General features: G+C 41.6%; 1 protein-coding gene across 3 annotated transcripts in view; it reads right to left on the minus strand.

The window, feature by feature from the left end:
* The window catches only part of RNF41 (ring finger protein 41), a 30,570-nt gene extending 22,723 nt beyond the window's left edge, over window positions 1-7,847 (minus strand). For all 3 annotated transcript variants that reach the window (XM_067463903.1, XM_060764096.2, XM_060764095.2), the window contains exons 1-2: window positions 7,555-7,847; window positions 584-729 (exon numbers count right to left, since the gene is read on the minus strand). The gene's annotated coding sequence lies outside the window, so the exon portion shown is untranslated. The remainder of the gene's footprint in view (window positions 1-583; window positions 730-7,554) is intronic.
* Between the last annotated feature and the right edge of the window lie 6,717 nt (window positions 7,848-14,564).

The raw sequence follows: 14,564 nt of genomic DNA on the forward strand, positions 1-14,564 counted from the left end.
AGATTCTCAAAATACCTTACTCCATTCAGTATTTCCTGAGCTTTCAATTTTAGAAAGTTTTGATGTACACAAATACCAAAACAGAAACAGGACATCAAATACAGTGCAAGAAAACCCAATTTTCTTTAATACACCAATTTTTACATTTCATACATGCCACAAACAGGACCTATCAATCCATCCATTTGATCACAGAGGAGTTGGAAGAGACCACATGGGCCATCTAGTCCAACTTCCTGCCATGCAGGAAAAGCACAATCAAAACACCCCTGACAGGTGACCATCCAGGCTCTGTTTTAAATCTTCCAAGGAAGAGAGTTTCACTACTGAATATCTCTCACAGTCAGTAAGTTCTTCCGAATTCTTCAGGTGGAATCTCCTTTCCTGTAATTTGAACCCATTGCTCTAAGTCCTAGTCTCCAAGGCAGGAGAAAACAAGCATGCTCTCTCTTCCTTATGACAGCCTTTCAAATATTTAAACACCAAACAGACATTTGTGAATTGCAGACCTAAGCCAGAGTTATTTTCAGAAAAAATTAGTGGTACTTTGAATCTTGCAATAGAATAAACAAAGCTGATTTACCTTTTCTATTATAGAATTATTTCTTGAACAGCAACAAGACAATTTTGACCTTGGGTTGCTACTCTGAAAGAGTCTGCCACCGTAGTCCATCTTCATTCCTCTCTTCCCCATTCAGACTAAATCATCATCATTCTCTGCAACCAGACCTGTGGCAATAGGAATAAATAAAAGGAGTTAATATCAGTGTTGATATAAAATTTGACAGTGTGATCAAAACATGTCAAGACTTGTAGATACTCTATATTCTATCTTTAACAACCACAGGGAAGCATATTAAATATTTACACACTAACAAAATAATACCGTAATTATTCAACTTAATATCAGCCATGCAGACATAGCTTGCAAACCTAAGTTATGTTTCCATCTCTGTTTTGTACTAGCAATTTATTCTATACACAGACTTAAAAGGCAGTGAAATACTTTATTAAATATGGTTCATTTCCATGCCCTTGGGCTGTGCAAATTGTTTATAACATATTAATGTTATGTTGGTTTGTTCAAAAAATGATTTCTCAATGGCCTCCTCTGGTATTGAGGTTTTCCCTTGCATAATAGTTTATAGTAAAAACATTACCCTTACATTTAGCCTGACCACAGAATATTAAATAAAATTCATGTTCCATCTGTTAAGTCATATTTTCTGGGGACATAGCAAATTAGTTAGCACCAGAGCGACCAAACACAAGTCCCAAAATGTTCAGCTTCAACTTTAAGATGCCTTAGTATCTTAAAGTTGTAACAATCAGGGATTATGGGAGTTGTAGCTAAACTATAAATTGTCCCATAAGATTATTCAACTTGTGTTACTTGACTCTTAATTTAATAAAGCCTTTTTGCTAAATAGAGTGTGCCCCGAATTAAGAATGACTAAAAAGTCCAAGTTATAAAAGCTGCTGCTTGCTATTCTCTCTAAAAGAGCACCACCATTTCATTTTAAGGCAAAAAAAATCAAAATTCCAAGTTAATGCTCAGTTATGCTGTAAGGATTAGAAGATAAACTGGGCATTGGATGACCTGAACTGGTGAAAGGTGCACCCTTTTGCTTTAACATTTAGCATCCAAAATACAGCTCTTCTGTATTATATTTCTTCTGTAATCTCAGATAACAGCTATGAAATTCTAACAGGAAACTGCAAATCCAAACACACTGTAAAATTATGGAATAAGTTAAAAATGGCATCTTAACCTCAAATCTTAACTACTAATACAACAATAAGCAGAAGTCATATATTGTACTTTGAAACCATATCATGCAAAAATTGCTTTAGCAATCCACTGACTGTTATATTATTGGATCTTGAACAGCTTTAACAAAATAGCTTAGTGTAATTATATTGTTAAGGGATCGAATAAAAAGTGAACAGAAACTATTTATTCAAACAACACAATTATAAGCATGTTTACTCAAAAGCACGCCCCACCACATGCTATAAGGCTTATCCCTAGCAAGTGCATTTAAGATTATAGACCAAATGGCAATTTTGCTTCACTGCTTTCCATACTTACGGATTCTGTAAGTATGACTACAGGGGAACAACAGGACATGCAACAGTGTGAAAGAGTCCCACTTCCACATCCAGATTCTTTAGCTTAGGTTAAAATAGTGAGGCTTGAAATAGCTTAGTTATTCTGTGCTATTGACAACTACAGTCGAATTAAGGCAGAAAAAACCTGCTTTACACCACAAACAAGATTATCTCTCCTGTAGTCATCAGTGCCCTTACACCTCAGTAAAAACAGCTGCCTAAAGTAACAGAGAAATTCTTCGAGCCACCAGCTACAAGATTCTCTCTCCCAGCCTCAGGCAGTCTTGCCACAAGATTATTCATCAGGATGTCCTGTTCCATTCCAATAAGCAGAGTTTATGCGATCCTGCCTGCCATCACTCCAGATTTCTATCACAAATGCCTTCTTAAACAGAACTACCTGTGCCACATTGTTATGGGATCAACAGCAATTATGTCACACATTAAAATCAACCGTCTATTGACATTGTTTCTTCCCTTCCCATCCACATTATCAACTAATTCAGAGAAAGAAAACTGTCATAGCAGTATTTTAGAGCACAGGTTCTCAACCTTTTTCAGCCATGGAGCCCTTTATGAAGCAAAAGTTTATTATGGAGCCCCAATAATTGTTTATATATTACATTATGTGTATGTGTGTGTATGAGAGAGAGAGAGAGAGAGAGAGAGAGAGAATGTATATGTATATATCAGACATGGGCCAGGTCAGTGGCAGATTGATGGAGAGTGCGTGAACTCATTCATTCCAACAGTGCAAAAAAAAAAAAAGGATGAAAGAACAATAGAGTATTTAAAATGAAGAACAATGTTAACCAACATAAATCTTTACAGTATTTCAATGGAAGACCCCAGGGCCATCTAGTCCAACTCTCTTCAGCCATGTGTTAGGGTTATTTACCCAACCCTAACAAGTTAACAGCAACAACATGCAGTGTTTATAGTCAACTCTGCAAAAAATGCTTCAGCTGTACTCCACAAAAAGAAAAATCAGCCTGTTTAGCAAGCCTTGTAAATGCTGGTTTATTTTCAGTAAATGTTTGATTTTTATACCAGTTGAATATACCTATATACTTTTGGTCATATAAACATTTCATGGGTAAAAAGGAGAAAGGGTCATAAATGGAAAGTTTTAAAAGCTCTGATCTAGAGAAAAACATTGCAAGTGCATCTCATTCATGATGCTGCTGCTTCTGTCCTCAATTTCTGCAATACAAAGGAGATCATGGAATCCATGTCTCTAGAGGCACATAAAACATAAGAGTCTCTCTTCAACCTCTGTTCACACTCCGAAGCTACTTTCCAAAAAAGTAAAAAATATTTATCTCATAGGTTTCTTTCAACCCCTGCTTCCTATTAAGACCTATTTTTAACTTACTAGATTGTTAAGGCCAGTTTCCAAACTTTCCTGGTAAATTTCCCTCCATCAAATTTTAAAACAGTTTTATTTTCATTAGAAAATATCAACTATGACAACACGAGTGTATACAGCATCTCATATCTAGAAATGCAAAATTCAAAATTGACCACAGAGGGGGCTGTGATAGTGACACCCTTGTTTTCTGAGGGTTCAATGTATACAAACTCAATTTAAAGCACAAAATTATTAATAAAAATGTTTATCTCCTTTGCGGAGATAACGCAGGGTGTAAATAATAATAATAATCCATTCAGCCTATGTACAGGGTGTTTCAAAAGTTGGACCCAATTTGAAATTGCTATATCTCTGCAACAATTAACCTCTCATCAATTCAACTCTTACAATTTGAAAGAGCGGGGCATGGTTTCCAATGATTACAGCTGCTTCTCCCAGTGCACAAACAGCCTCTGGCCTCAGTCATTCACAAGTCATGCAACGTAAGGCCTAATAAGAGAGCCTCCATGTGTGGAGTTCTTTTTTTAGATTTGTTTCGGTCTCAAAGTGGTTAGTAAAACATTATAACTCATTAAATTGTTTGTAACCTTTTGTGTAATTGTAACATGTTGAAGCAAGAAATATACTGCTTTGAAACTGGGTCCATCATTTTAAAACATCTTATATATACAGTACAGTGCAAAGAAAATGCAAATAAATTTTATATTTAGACACGCACCCTATCTGCAAGATATCTTATTGTAAACACATTTGTAAATAGGTATTCAAATTTTTAAATCCAAATCATTTCTGATCCTAAGTATTTCAGATAAAGTGTACTGAACCTATATAAATGAAATTATTGGCACATAAATGTTGCAAAAATATTTTTCAGATGCCCAGCTAGTCAGCAGTACAGTATCCGGGGAACTGGAATCCTTTGTTTTAATGATCCACCTCCTAAAAAATCCCTTGTGTCTTTCTCTAGGCATCTTCTGGATCAGGCATGGGCAAACCTACCGGCTGTTAGGAATAGTGGGAGTCGGAGTCCAAAACACCTGGAAGGAAAAAGTTTGTCCATGCCTGTTCTAGATCCTCCAGCATGGCTTTATGGTCTTCCTGAGGAATAATTTAGTCCTTCATTTCAATTGGGTGCTATTATCCATGACTCTGCATATCCATGCAAAGTCTGGGAGTTTCCGCTGTGGATAAAGGGTGTGTGTGTGTGTGTGTTTGTGTGCACTGTATCATTAAAGGTTTCCCAAAAGGTCTGGTACATTTACATTATTGGTAAATCGTGCTAAAGTTTCTGGCAATACAATGACATCATCCAGTCTCCATCCTTGTTGCTCAAAGAGCCAATAAACCGGAACTATCTTTCAACACACTTATTGGCTGGTGTTAAACACCATTTCTATATATACTGTTTTTAGAGGGTTAAACAGTTTTTAAAACTGTTATTTATGTTTACACTATTGTGCTATTTTGTTTTATTAATTGATATTTGATCACTGTCTGTAAGTTGCTGAGGTCCTTTAGGAAGAGGGGCGGAATATAAATAAAGCTTATTATTATTATTCATTATATAATGCATTCGTTTGTTTTTCTGTAAGTTGTCCAGTCCCTTTGGGGAGAGGGGGCAGGATAGAACATTAAGATCATCTGGGGAGGCCCTGCTCTCGGTCCTACAACCTTCATAGGTGAGACTGGTGGGTATGGGAGACAGGACTTTCTCCGTGGTGGATCCTTGGCTGTGGAACTCCCTCCCCAATGAAATTAGGTCTGTGCCCTCTGTCTTGGCCTTTTGTAAAAAATAATAATATTAAAACCTGGCTGTGGGTTCAAGCATTTGAGCAGTAAATGTAGCAACTAGGAAGAGAATGTTTGACGTGACCGGCAATAGACTGACCTTGGACTATGATTCTGAACTGGCGGACTGTTTTAAATTGAATGTTTATAATTGTTTTTAATTGCTGTTTTCATTGTAACTGTGTATTTTAATGTATTTGTTTGGCATCTAATGGTTGGCTGTTATAAGCCGCCCTGAGTCTCCCTCCAGGGGTGAGAAGGACAGGGGTATAAATACTTGAAATAAATAAAGATAAATGATGCTTATTATTATTATTATTATTGGATTTCCTCTTAGATATTCCTCATATTCGTGGTCAGTTTGCCGTTTTTCAACAAACAGTTTCTCTTTAGACTAGGCATGGGCAAAACTTGGGCCCTCCAGGTGTTTTGGACTTCAAAGCAAATCTATATATATATAAATGCTTTGTGCATAATGATTACCTTAAAAACAAAAGAACCAATGAACAAAATCACACCAAATTTGGCAACAAAACGTCTCACAACACAAGGAGTGACCATCACTCAAAAAATTATGATTTTGTCATTTGGGAGTTGTAGTTGCTGGGATTTATATTTCACTTACAATCAAAGAGCATTCTGAACTCCATTAACGATGGAATTGAACCAAACTTGGCACACAGAACTCCCATGACCAACAGAAAATACTAGAAGTGTTTGGTGAGCATGGACCTTGAATTTGGGAGTTGTAGTTCACCTATATCCAGAGAGCACTGTGGACTCAAACAATGATGGATCTGGACCAAACTTGGCACAAGCACTCAATATGCCCAAATATGAACACAGATGGGAGTTTGGGGGAATAGACCTTGACATTTGGGAGTTGTAGTCACTGGGATTTACAGTTCACCTACAATCAAAGAGCATCCTGAACCCCACAAAGGACAGAATCGGGGGCAAACTTCACACACAGAACCCCCATGACCAACAGAAAATACTTAAGGTCATGCAATACAACTACCTTCATCAGGGCAAGAAAACGTAATCAAAGTCCTCCTGACAAGGAGCCATCCAGCCATAGATAGATATAGATAGATATGATTCACACAGAGAGAGATATAGTATCATAGATTTGAAAGAGACCCTTAAAGAAGGACAATGATATGTTGCATGGAGGCAAACCAGACACTCTCCACATAAACACTGACAAAGAAAAAGCAAGAAATACTCTTTACCCACAAGCATAAAGAAATTACATATAATAGAAACCAACACTTTCTCATTACTTTATTGTCCAGATCAACAGACTGGGCCACAGCAATGCGTGGCAGGGGACAGCTAGTAAAAAATAAAAATGTATTGTCAAAGGTTTTCATGGCCAGAATCACTGGGTTGTTGTAGGTTTTTTCGGGCTATATGGCCATGTTATAGAGGCATTCTCTCCTGACGTTTCGCCTGCATCTATGGCAAGCATCCTCAGAGGTAGTGACCTCACCTAGTCACCTCACTACCTTGATGCTTGCCACAGATGCAGGCAAAACGTCAGGAGAGAATGCCTCTATAACATGGCCATATAGCCCGAAAAAAAAAAAACTACAACAACCCAAGTAATAAAAATAATGCTTCTTATTATTATTATTATTCCCATTGAGTTTCCCCTTAGATATTCCTCACATTCATGGTCAGTTTGCCGTTTTTCAACAAACATGTCCTCACTGTTTCTATTTAGACCAGGCATAGGCAAACTTGGGCCCTCCAGGTGTTTTGGGCGCCAACTCCCACAATTCCTAACAGCCGGAAGTCCAAAACACCTGGAGGGGCCAAGTTTGCCTATGCCTGCCTTAGACATACCTTCTGCTCATGGTAGTTTCTCATACACTGCGGAGGCCAGAACTGCCTGGAAGTGCTTGTCAAGCCTTGGAAGAGGAAGCCCCACTGTGGGCGCGTCTACACTGCAGAATTGATGCAGTTTGATCTCACTTTAATTGCCATGCCTCAATTGCTGTGGAAGCCTGGGAGCTGCTATTCGGCCAGGCCTTGAGCCTTTGCTGCCCAAGGAGGCCGGTGCCTCACCACACTACACATCCCAGGAGCCATGGCCGCACAGGGGGCGTCGAACAGCCCCGATTGCCCAGCGGGCCTCCCTGGCAACAAGGGCGTCTAAGGCGCGACCGGCGGCGGCCCTCAGGCGCTGTGCCTCCAAACCACCCCCCGCCCCGTGGCCTTTCCCCGCTCTCCCGCTCCCCGCGGCAGGCCCCCGCCCCGCCTCGGCTCCGGCCTACCTCCCGCGGGGCCCGGCTGCGGGTGGGGGAATCCGCCGCTCCGCCGCTCGCTCCCCCACCCCTTTCTTTCTCCCTCACAGCCACCACCGGAAACACGCCAGCTCCAACCCGGATGCCCGTCTCTCTCTCTCTCTGTCTCTGTGCCCTCACAGAGGCGGGGATGGGGAAGACTGAAGGAGGGCGCGCGAGGCGGACCACTCTAGCCACCTGGAGAAAGACGCGACTCGCTCACCCCCGCCCACTCTATGTATCGCCCGCTGCCCGACGAGCCAGGCGGAGAGGCACGCGGCGGCCGAGTGGGAGGGGCTTTGAGGGGTGGGCGTGCCGGAGTGGGAGGGGCTTGTTTGTACAGCTGCACGCCGGAGGCACCCAATGGGTTAAACCACTGAGTTGTTGAACTTACTTACCGAAAGGTCGTAGGTTCGAATCCAGGGAGCGGCATGAGCTCCCGCTGTTAGCCCCAGCTTCTGCCAACCTAGCCGTTTCAAAACATGCAAATGTGAGTAGATCAATAGGTACCTCTCTGGCGGGAAGGTAACGGCGCTCCATGCAGTCATGCCGGCCACATGACCTTGGAGGTGTCTACGGACAACGCCGCCTCTTCGGCTTCGAAATGGAGATGAGCACCACACCCCAGAGTCGGACACGACTGGACTTAATGTCAGGGGAAAACCTTTTTTGCTGTCCTAAGTGCCCTGGCTGAATGCCATGGAAAAATGGGAGTTGCAATTTAAGAAGTTCTGTACCCTTCCCTGCCAAAAATGTGCCTGACCAAACTACAACTCCCAGGATTCCATAACATGGAGCCAATGCAGTTAAAGTGGTGTCAAACTACACCCATTCTACAGAAGGCATGGGCAAACTTTGGTCTTCCAGTTGTTTTGGATTTCAACTCCAATTCCTAACAGTCTACTGGTTGTTAGGAATTGTTGGAGTTGACGTCCAAAACACCTGGAAAGCCGAAGTTTGCCCATACCTGTTCTACAGTGTACATTTAACTCATTCTGTTATTTAGCTTCAGCAGACTGAAAGCCAAACCAAGGTGACAACATCTGTTATAGAACTGCAATATGCTGATGATAATGGAGTCTGTGCTCATTCAGAAGAAGGCCTACAAGTTACTTGAAACACATTTGCAGAAGCATACGAAAGCATGGTTTTTTCCACATTTAGAAAACAAAAGTGCTCTTTCAGCAGGCACCAGCCAGTCTCTCTGCAATGCTGGAAATACAACTTAATGATGTAACATTAGAAAATGTTGACCATTTCCACTACCTTGGTAACCATCTCTCCACAAAAGTCAAACATTGACACTGTAATGTAACACCACCTGAGCTCTGCGAGTGCAGCATTTTTCCAAATGAAACAGAGAGTGTTTGTGGATCAGGACATCTATAGGGAGACCAAGGAGCTTGTTTATAAAGCCATTGTTCTCCCAACTCTGTTATATGCCTACAAAATGTGGACACTCAACAGACGTCACATGCAACTCCTAGAACGATTCCATCAGCGCTACCTCCGGAAAATCCTGCAAATCTCTTGAGAAGACAGGCAGACAAATGTCAGTGTCCTAGAATAAGCAAAGACCACCAGCATTGAAGCGATGCTCCTACGACATCAACTCCAGTGGACTGGCCACGTTGTCTAAATGCCTGATTACCATCTCCCAAAGCAGTTACTCTGTTCTCAGATCAAGAACGGAAAATGGGATGTTGGTGGACAAGAAAAGAGATTTAAAGATGGGCTTAAAGCCAATCTTAAAAACTGGCATAGACACTGAGAACTGGGAAGCTCTAGTCCGTGAGCGCCCTAACTGGAGGTCAGCTGTGACCAAAGTGCTGTGGAATTGGAAGCGGCACAAACGGAGGGCGAAAGTGAGAAATGCATCAAGAGGAAGGTGTATCAAGCCAACCCTGACCAGGACCTTCTTCCATCTGGAAACCAATGTCCTCACTGCAGAAGAACATGCGGATCAAGAAGTGGGCTCCAGAGTCACCTACAGACCCACCACCAAGACACTGTGCTTGGAAGGCCATCCCACTCGGACACGAGTGATCACCAATGTTGACAGTGTAGATGCATCCTTACTCAGGGATTTTATATTAGGCATGAGTGGGGAGTTGTCTTCTGCTTCTGGAGTCAAATAGTTCGCCTGATGTCATTTCCCTTCCACTTTTTTCTCCCTTTGCATAAGTGTGCACAAAGGTATAACCAAAGGCAGAACAAAGCCAAAAATAACATTTAACTTGACAGCAGTACTTTTTGAGGCCTGAATAATCAGATATGATCAATGTTCTTTTTGAAAAGAGAATAAACAGGTTTTTCTGCCTCTTATATAACATCTGTTGCAAGTTAAGAAGATTCTCTGCAACTTCCTTCATTCCTTCCTTCTGTAAAGAAAATGCTCTTCATCCTACTTTCCCCCCCTGTTCTCATGTTACTTCAAGTTGAGGATGGAGTCCCTATCCCTTTTTCTTCTCAAAATGTGTTCAGAAGGGGTTGGCCATGGCCTTTCTCTGAGGCCCCTTCTACACTGCCATATAAAATCTGCTTTGAACTGGATCATATGTTGGTGTACACTATATAATCCAGGGCCTTTCCACACAGCCATATAACTCAGAATATCAAGGCGGAATATTTATTTACCTTATTTATACCCCGCCTTTCTCTACTGGGGGGGGGGGGGGCAGTAACTCAGGGCCGGGACTCAATATCTGCTTTGAACTGGAATATCTGAGTCCACATGCCATATATCCCAGTTCAAAGCAGATAATGTGAGATTTTATTCAGCTGCGTGGAAAGGACCCCAGTTCAAAGCAGATAATGTGGACTATCTGCTTTGATAATCTGGATTATGTGGCAGTGTAGAAGGGGCCTGAGACTGAGGGAGTATAATTAACACAGGCCTCTTCTACACTGCCATATAAAATCCAGATTATCTGTTTTCATAAAATTGATTATATGGCAGTGTAGAATGGGGCCTGATATAACCTATGCAGAAACAGTAAAAAAAAAAAGTAGATTGGCATTTACTTGTTTATCACTGGACACATTAGACTCCCTGTAAAGTTGGTCACCACCTAGGTTGCAGAAAAATTATGCTGGAAGGTGTGGAATTGGGGTGGTTATTTGAAACATCTTATGAACTGAGGCTGGATCAGCACTGCCAAATAATGCACTGTACTACATTATATGAGTTTCTGAACTGACCATTGTAATGCAGTTCAAACTGCAGTGTCGATCCAGCCTCAGTTCAGGTATTGACCACAAATTCCTGGGCAGAGAACATGCCCAGAGGTGCTCTGTTCCTTAGCATCTCTCTGTCTATCAGAGTCACCATCTGACTGGTTGGTGGCGCTTGAGGTTCTAGTAGAAAAAAGAAAAGGAAACCACAAAGTAAAACCTGCAGATTTGCATTCTGTCAACTCTGTACCACAAGCGGGAATAAATCAAGGACCTTGATTGAAATGGTTGAGTCTATGATATTCAGAGCTTGAGGGTGATAAGTTAAAAGCAGTGAAGAATCTCTTTGTGGAGAAAAGGGTGCCATGAGAGTAATGCCCCTTCTACACTGCCCTGTATCCCAGGATCTGATCCCAGATTATCCGCTCTAAAGTGGATTATATGAGTCTCCATTTCCCTATCATCTGGGGGCCCTTCCAGACAGGCCCTATAACCCGGGATCTGATCCCAGATTATCCGCTTTAAACTGGATTATCTGGCAGTGTGGACTCATATAATCCAGTTTAAAGCAGAAAACCTGGGATCAGATCCTGGGTTATAGGGCCTGTCTGGAAGGGCCCTGAGATGAACAAATAATCTGGGATCAGATCCTGCGATATAGGGGCAGTGTGGAAGGGACCTAAGGTAGCAATAATTTATTTATTTGTATAATGAGTTTGAAGTTACTTCCAAAATACAACTTCTTAACAGTCCCCTCCTTCAAAGTTCTGTGTCATTCACCTTCATGTGTGATGTGTCCTCAAGTTGCCTATCGATTTATAACAAATATAAACATATTCTTGTTTTATTTCACCTTAATTTCATAGCGCTTTTTAAAGACCAGGTACCCTTAGAGGTGGGTTTTTGAATTCCTTCCTCTAAATTTCATACATTTGTACCCTGCCCTTCTCACCCCCGAGGAGGGACTCAGGGCGGCCTAAAATACAGCCTAAAACACTTCTCACCCAAGTGCTTGTCCTGCTGAGCTTCCAAGATGAGATGGGATCTAGTGCCTTTGAACTATTTATTAATTCTCATATCAGGCTGTAACGGATTAGTCTACCTTGTAGGGTTGGTGTAAAGGCAGTAAATAGACCTGGCTTGGAAAAGCTAAGGAGAGTAGGGGGGTGGAGTGATCAGTCAGCCTCATAGCTGGAAGTGCGGTCTGATTGGCTGGTGAAATTGGAGGCAGTTGCTTAGCAACTGGAGATGGGTGGAGTCATAGGGAAAGGGAGGAGCTAAGGCAGCCATAGTTTAGTCAGTTGGGAGTTTGGTGTTTAAAGGTTAGGTTAGGAGATTTGAAGGGGAAGGAAGGAAAAGTTTTGGGAACTGTTTGTTAGAAAGATACCTCTTTGAGGAAAAATAGTTAAAGCCTTCAGGGAGAAGGAGAAGAAATATAGTAGGCCTCTATAGTATTAGATCCTGCAAGTATTAGATCCTGCAAGTATAGTATTAGATCCTGCAAGGAAGACTCCAGCAATACATGGAGCGAGAGTTGCCAGATGTTCAAGCTGGGTTTAGAAAAGGTAGAGGAACGAGAGACCAGATTGCCAATATCCTCTGGATAATGGAGAAAGGCAGGGAGTTTCAGAAAAACATCTACTTCTGCTTCATTGACTATTCTAAAGCCTTTGACTGTGTGGATCATAATAAATTGTGGCAAGTTCTTAGTGGGATGGGCATCCCAAGCCACCTTGTCTCTCTCCTGAGGAATCTGTACAAGGACCAAGTAGCAACAGTCAGAACTGACCACGGAACAACAGACTGGTTCAAGATTGGGAAAGGCGTACGGCAAGGCTGCATACTCTCACCCAACCTTTTTAACTTGTATGCAGAACACATCATGCGATGTGCGGGGCTGGATGAATGCAAGGCTGGGGTGAAAATTGCTGGAAGAAACATTAATAACCTCAGATATGCAGATGACACCACTCTGATGGCCGAAAGCGAGGAGGAGCTGAGGAGCCTTCTAATAAAGGTGAAAGAAGAAAGCGCAAAAGCCGGGTTGCAGCTAAACGTCAAAAAAACCAAGATTATGGCAACAAGAATGATTGACAACTGGAAAATAGAGGGAGAAACCGTGGAGGCCGTGACAGACTTTGTATTTCTAGGTGCAAAGATTACTGCAGATGCAGACTGTGGCCAGGAAATCAGAAGACGCTTACTTCTTGGGAGGAGAGCAATGTCCAGTCTCGATAATATAGTAAAGAGTAGAGACATCAGACTGGCAACAAAGATCCGCCTAATCAAAGCCATGGTATTCCCTGTAGTCACCTACGGATGTGAGAGCTGGACCTTCGGGAAGGCTGAGCGAAGGAAGATAGATGCTTTTGAGCTGTGGTGTTGGAGGAAAGTACTGAGAGTGCCTTGGACTGCGAGAAGATCCAACCAGTCCATCCTCCAGGAAATAAAGCCCGACTGCTCACTGGAGGGAAAGATACTAGAGACAAAGTTGAAGTACTTTGGCCACATCATGAGGAGACAGGAAAGCCTAGAGAAGACAATTATGCTGGGGAAAGTGGAAGGCAAAAGGAAGAGGGGCCGACCAAGGGCAAGATGGATGGATGGCATCCTTGAAGTGACTGGACTGACCTTGAAGGAGCTGGGGGTGGTGACAGCCGACAGGGAGCTCTGGCGTGGGCTGGTCCATGAGGTCACGAAGAGTCGGAGACGACTGAACGAATGAACAACAACAACATAGTATTAGAGTGCTGGTGTGGAATGAGGATTCAAAAGGTTCAAAACAACCTGTTTGTATTCCTGTGTGTTTAAGGAATTCAAGTAACAGAACCATTCTCCGTACATGTAAAGCCGGTCAGTTTATTGAAACCATTACGCATCTGTACTGTTCAAGAACAAAATAAACATTCTTGTTTTATTTCACCTGAAGAGTGTGTGTGGCTTCTTAAACATTCTAGTAAAGAGGTGGCCTGTGAACTAATAAATGGTGGCAGCAAAAGAAATCTTAATAAATATTTGGTGGTAGCAAGGAAATATTTAATATACAGTGGTAGCATCCCCCTTTCCTGCATTTGTGTGTCCCTTGTCCCTCACGGCCTTGGCTGGCCAGACCTGTCGTCATTGCACCAGTGTTGATCCAGCCCCAATTTCTCTCTCTCAATATATATATATATATATATATATATATATATATACACACACACACACACACACACACACACTAACTAATAATAAGGCAAAGAGTAACACTAGCTATATATATATATATATATATATATATATATATTCAGTATTACATTAAGTATGGAATAGCAATGGGTTATCTTATGGACATGGCAGTGATAATGTTTAAAAAATAACTTCTCAAGCTCCGGCAACAGTTTCTCAACCAGATTGTCTCTCCCAATACGAAAACAAAAGAAGACTTCTGGTTAGCATTCCCTTCACTATTCGCCATTTAGTCTTAGATACTGTGCATGTTCACATTTCATGTTGGTAGGAATACTGTATGAATCCACTCTGACCATCATTCAGGAAAAAAGCACAAAATAGCCACAACTATAAGAAATGCATATAATTTTCAGACTATGTTTCTTAGGCCTCTTCTACCTGCCATATAATTATCAAAACAGATAATCCACATTATTTTATTTGAACTGGATTGTATAAACCTATACTGCCATATAATTCAATTCAAAGCAAATAATCTGGATTTTATATGGCAGTGTAGAAGGGGCCACAGACTCTTCTTGCAGGACTAGGAGTGCATCTATAGTACATAAACCTATACTGCCATATAATTCAATTCAAAGCAAATAATCTGAATC

Source organism: Anolis sagrei, chromosome 2 (assembly GCF_037176765.1).
Source record: "Anolis sagrei isolate rAnoSag1 chromosome 2, rAnoSag1.mat, whole genome shotgun sequence".
Classification (NCBI taxonomy): Eukaryota; Metazoa; Chordata; class Lepidosauria; order Squamata; family Dactyloidae; genus Anolis; species Anolis sagrei.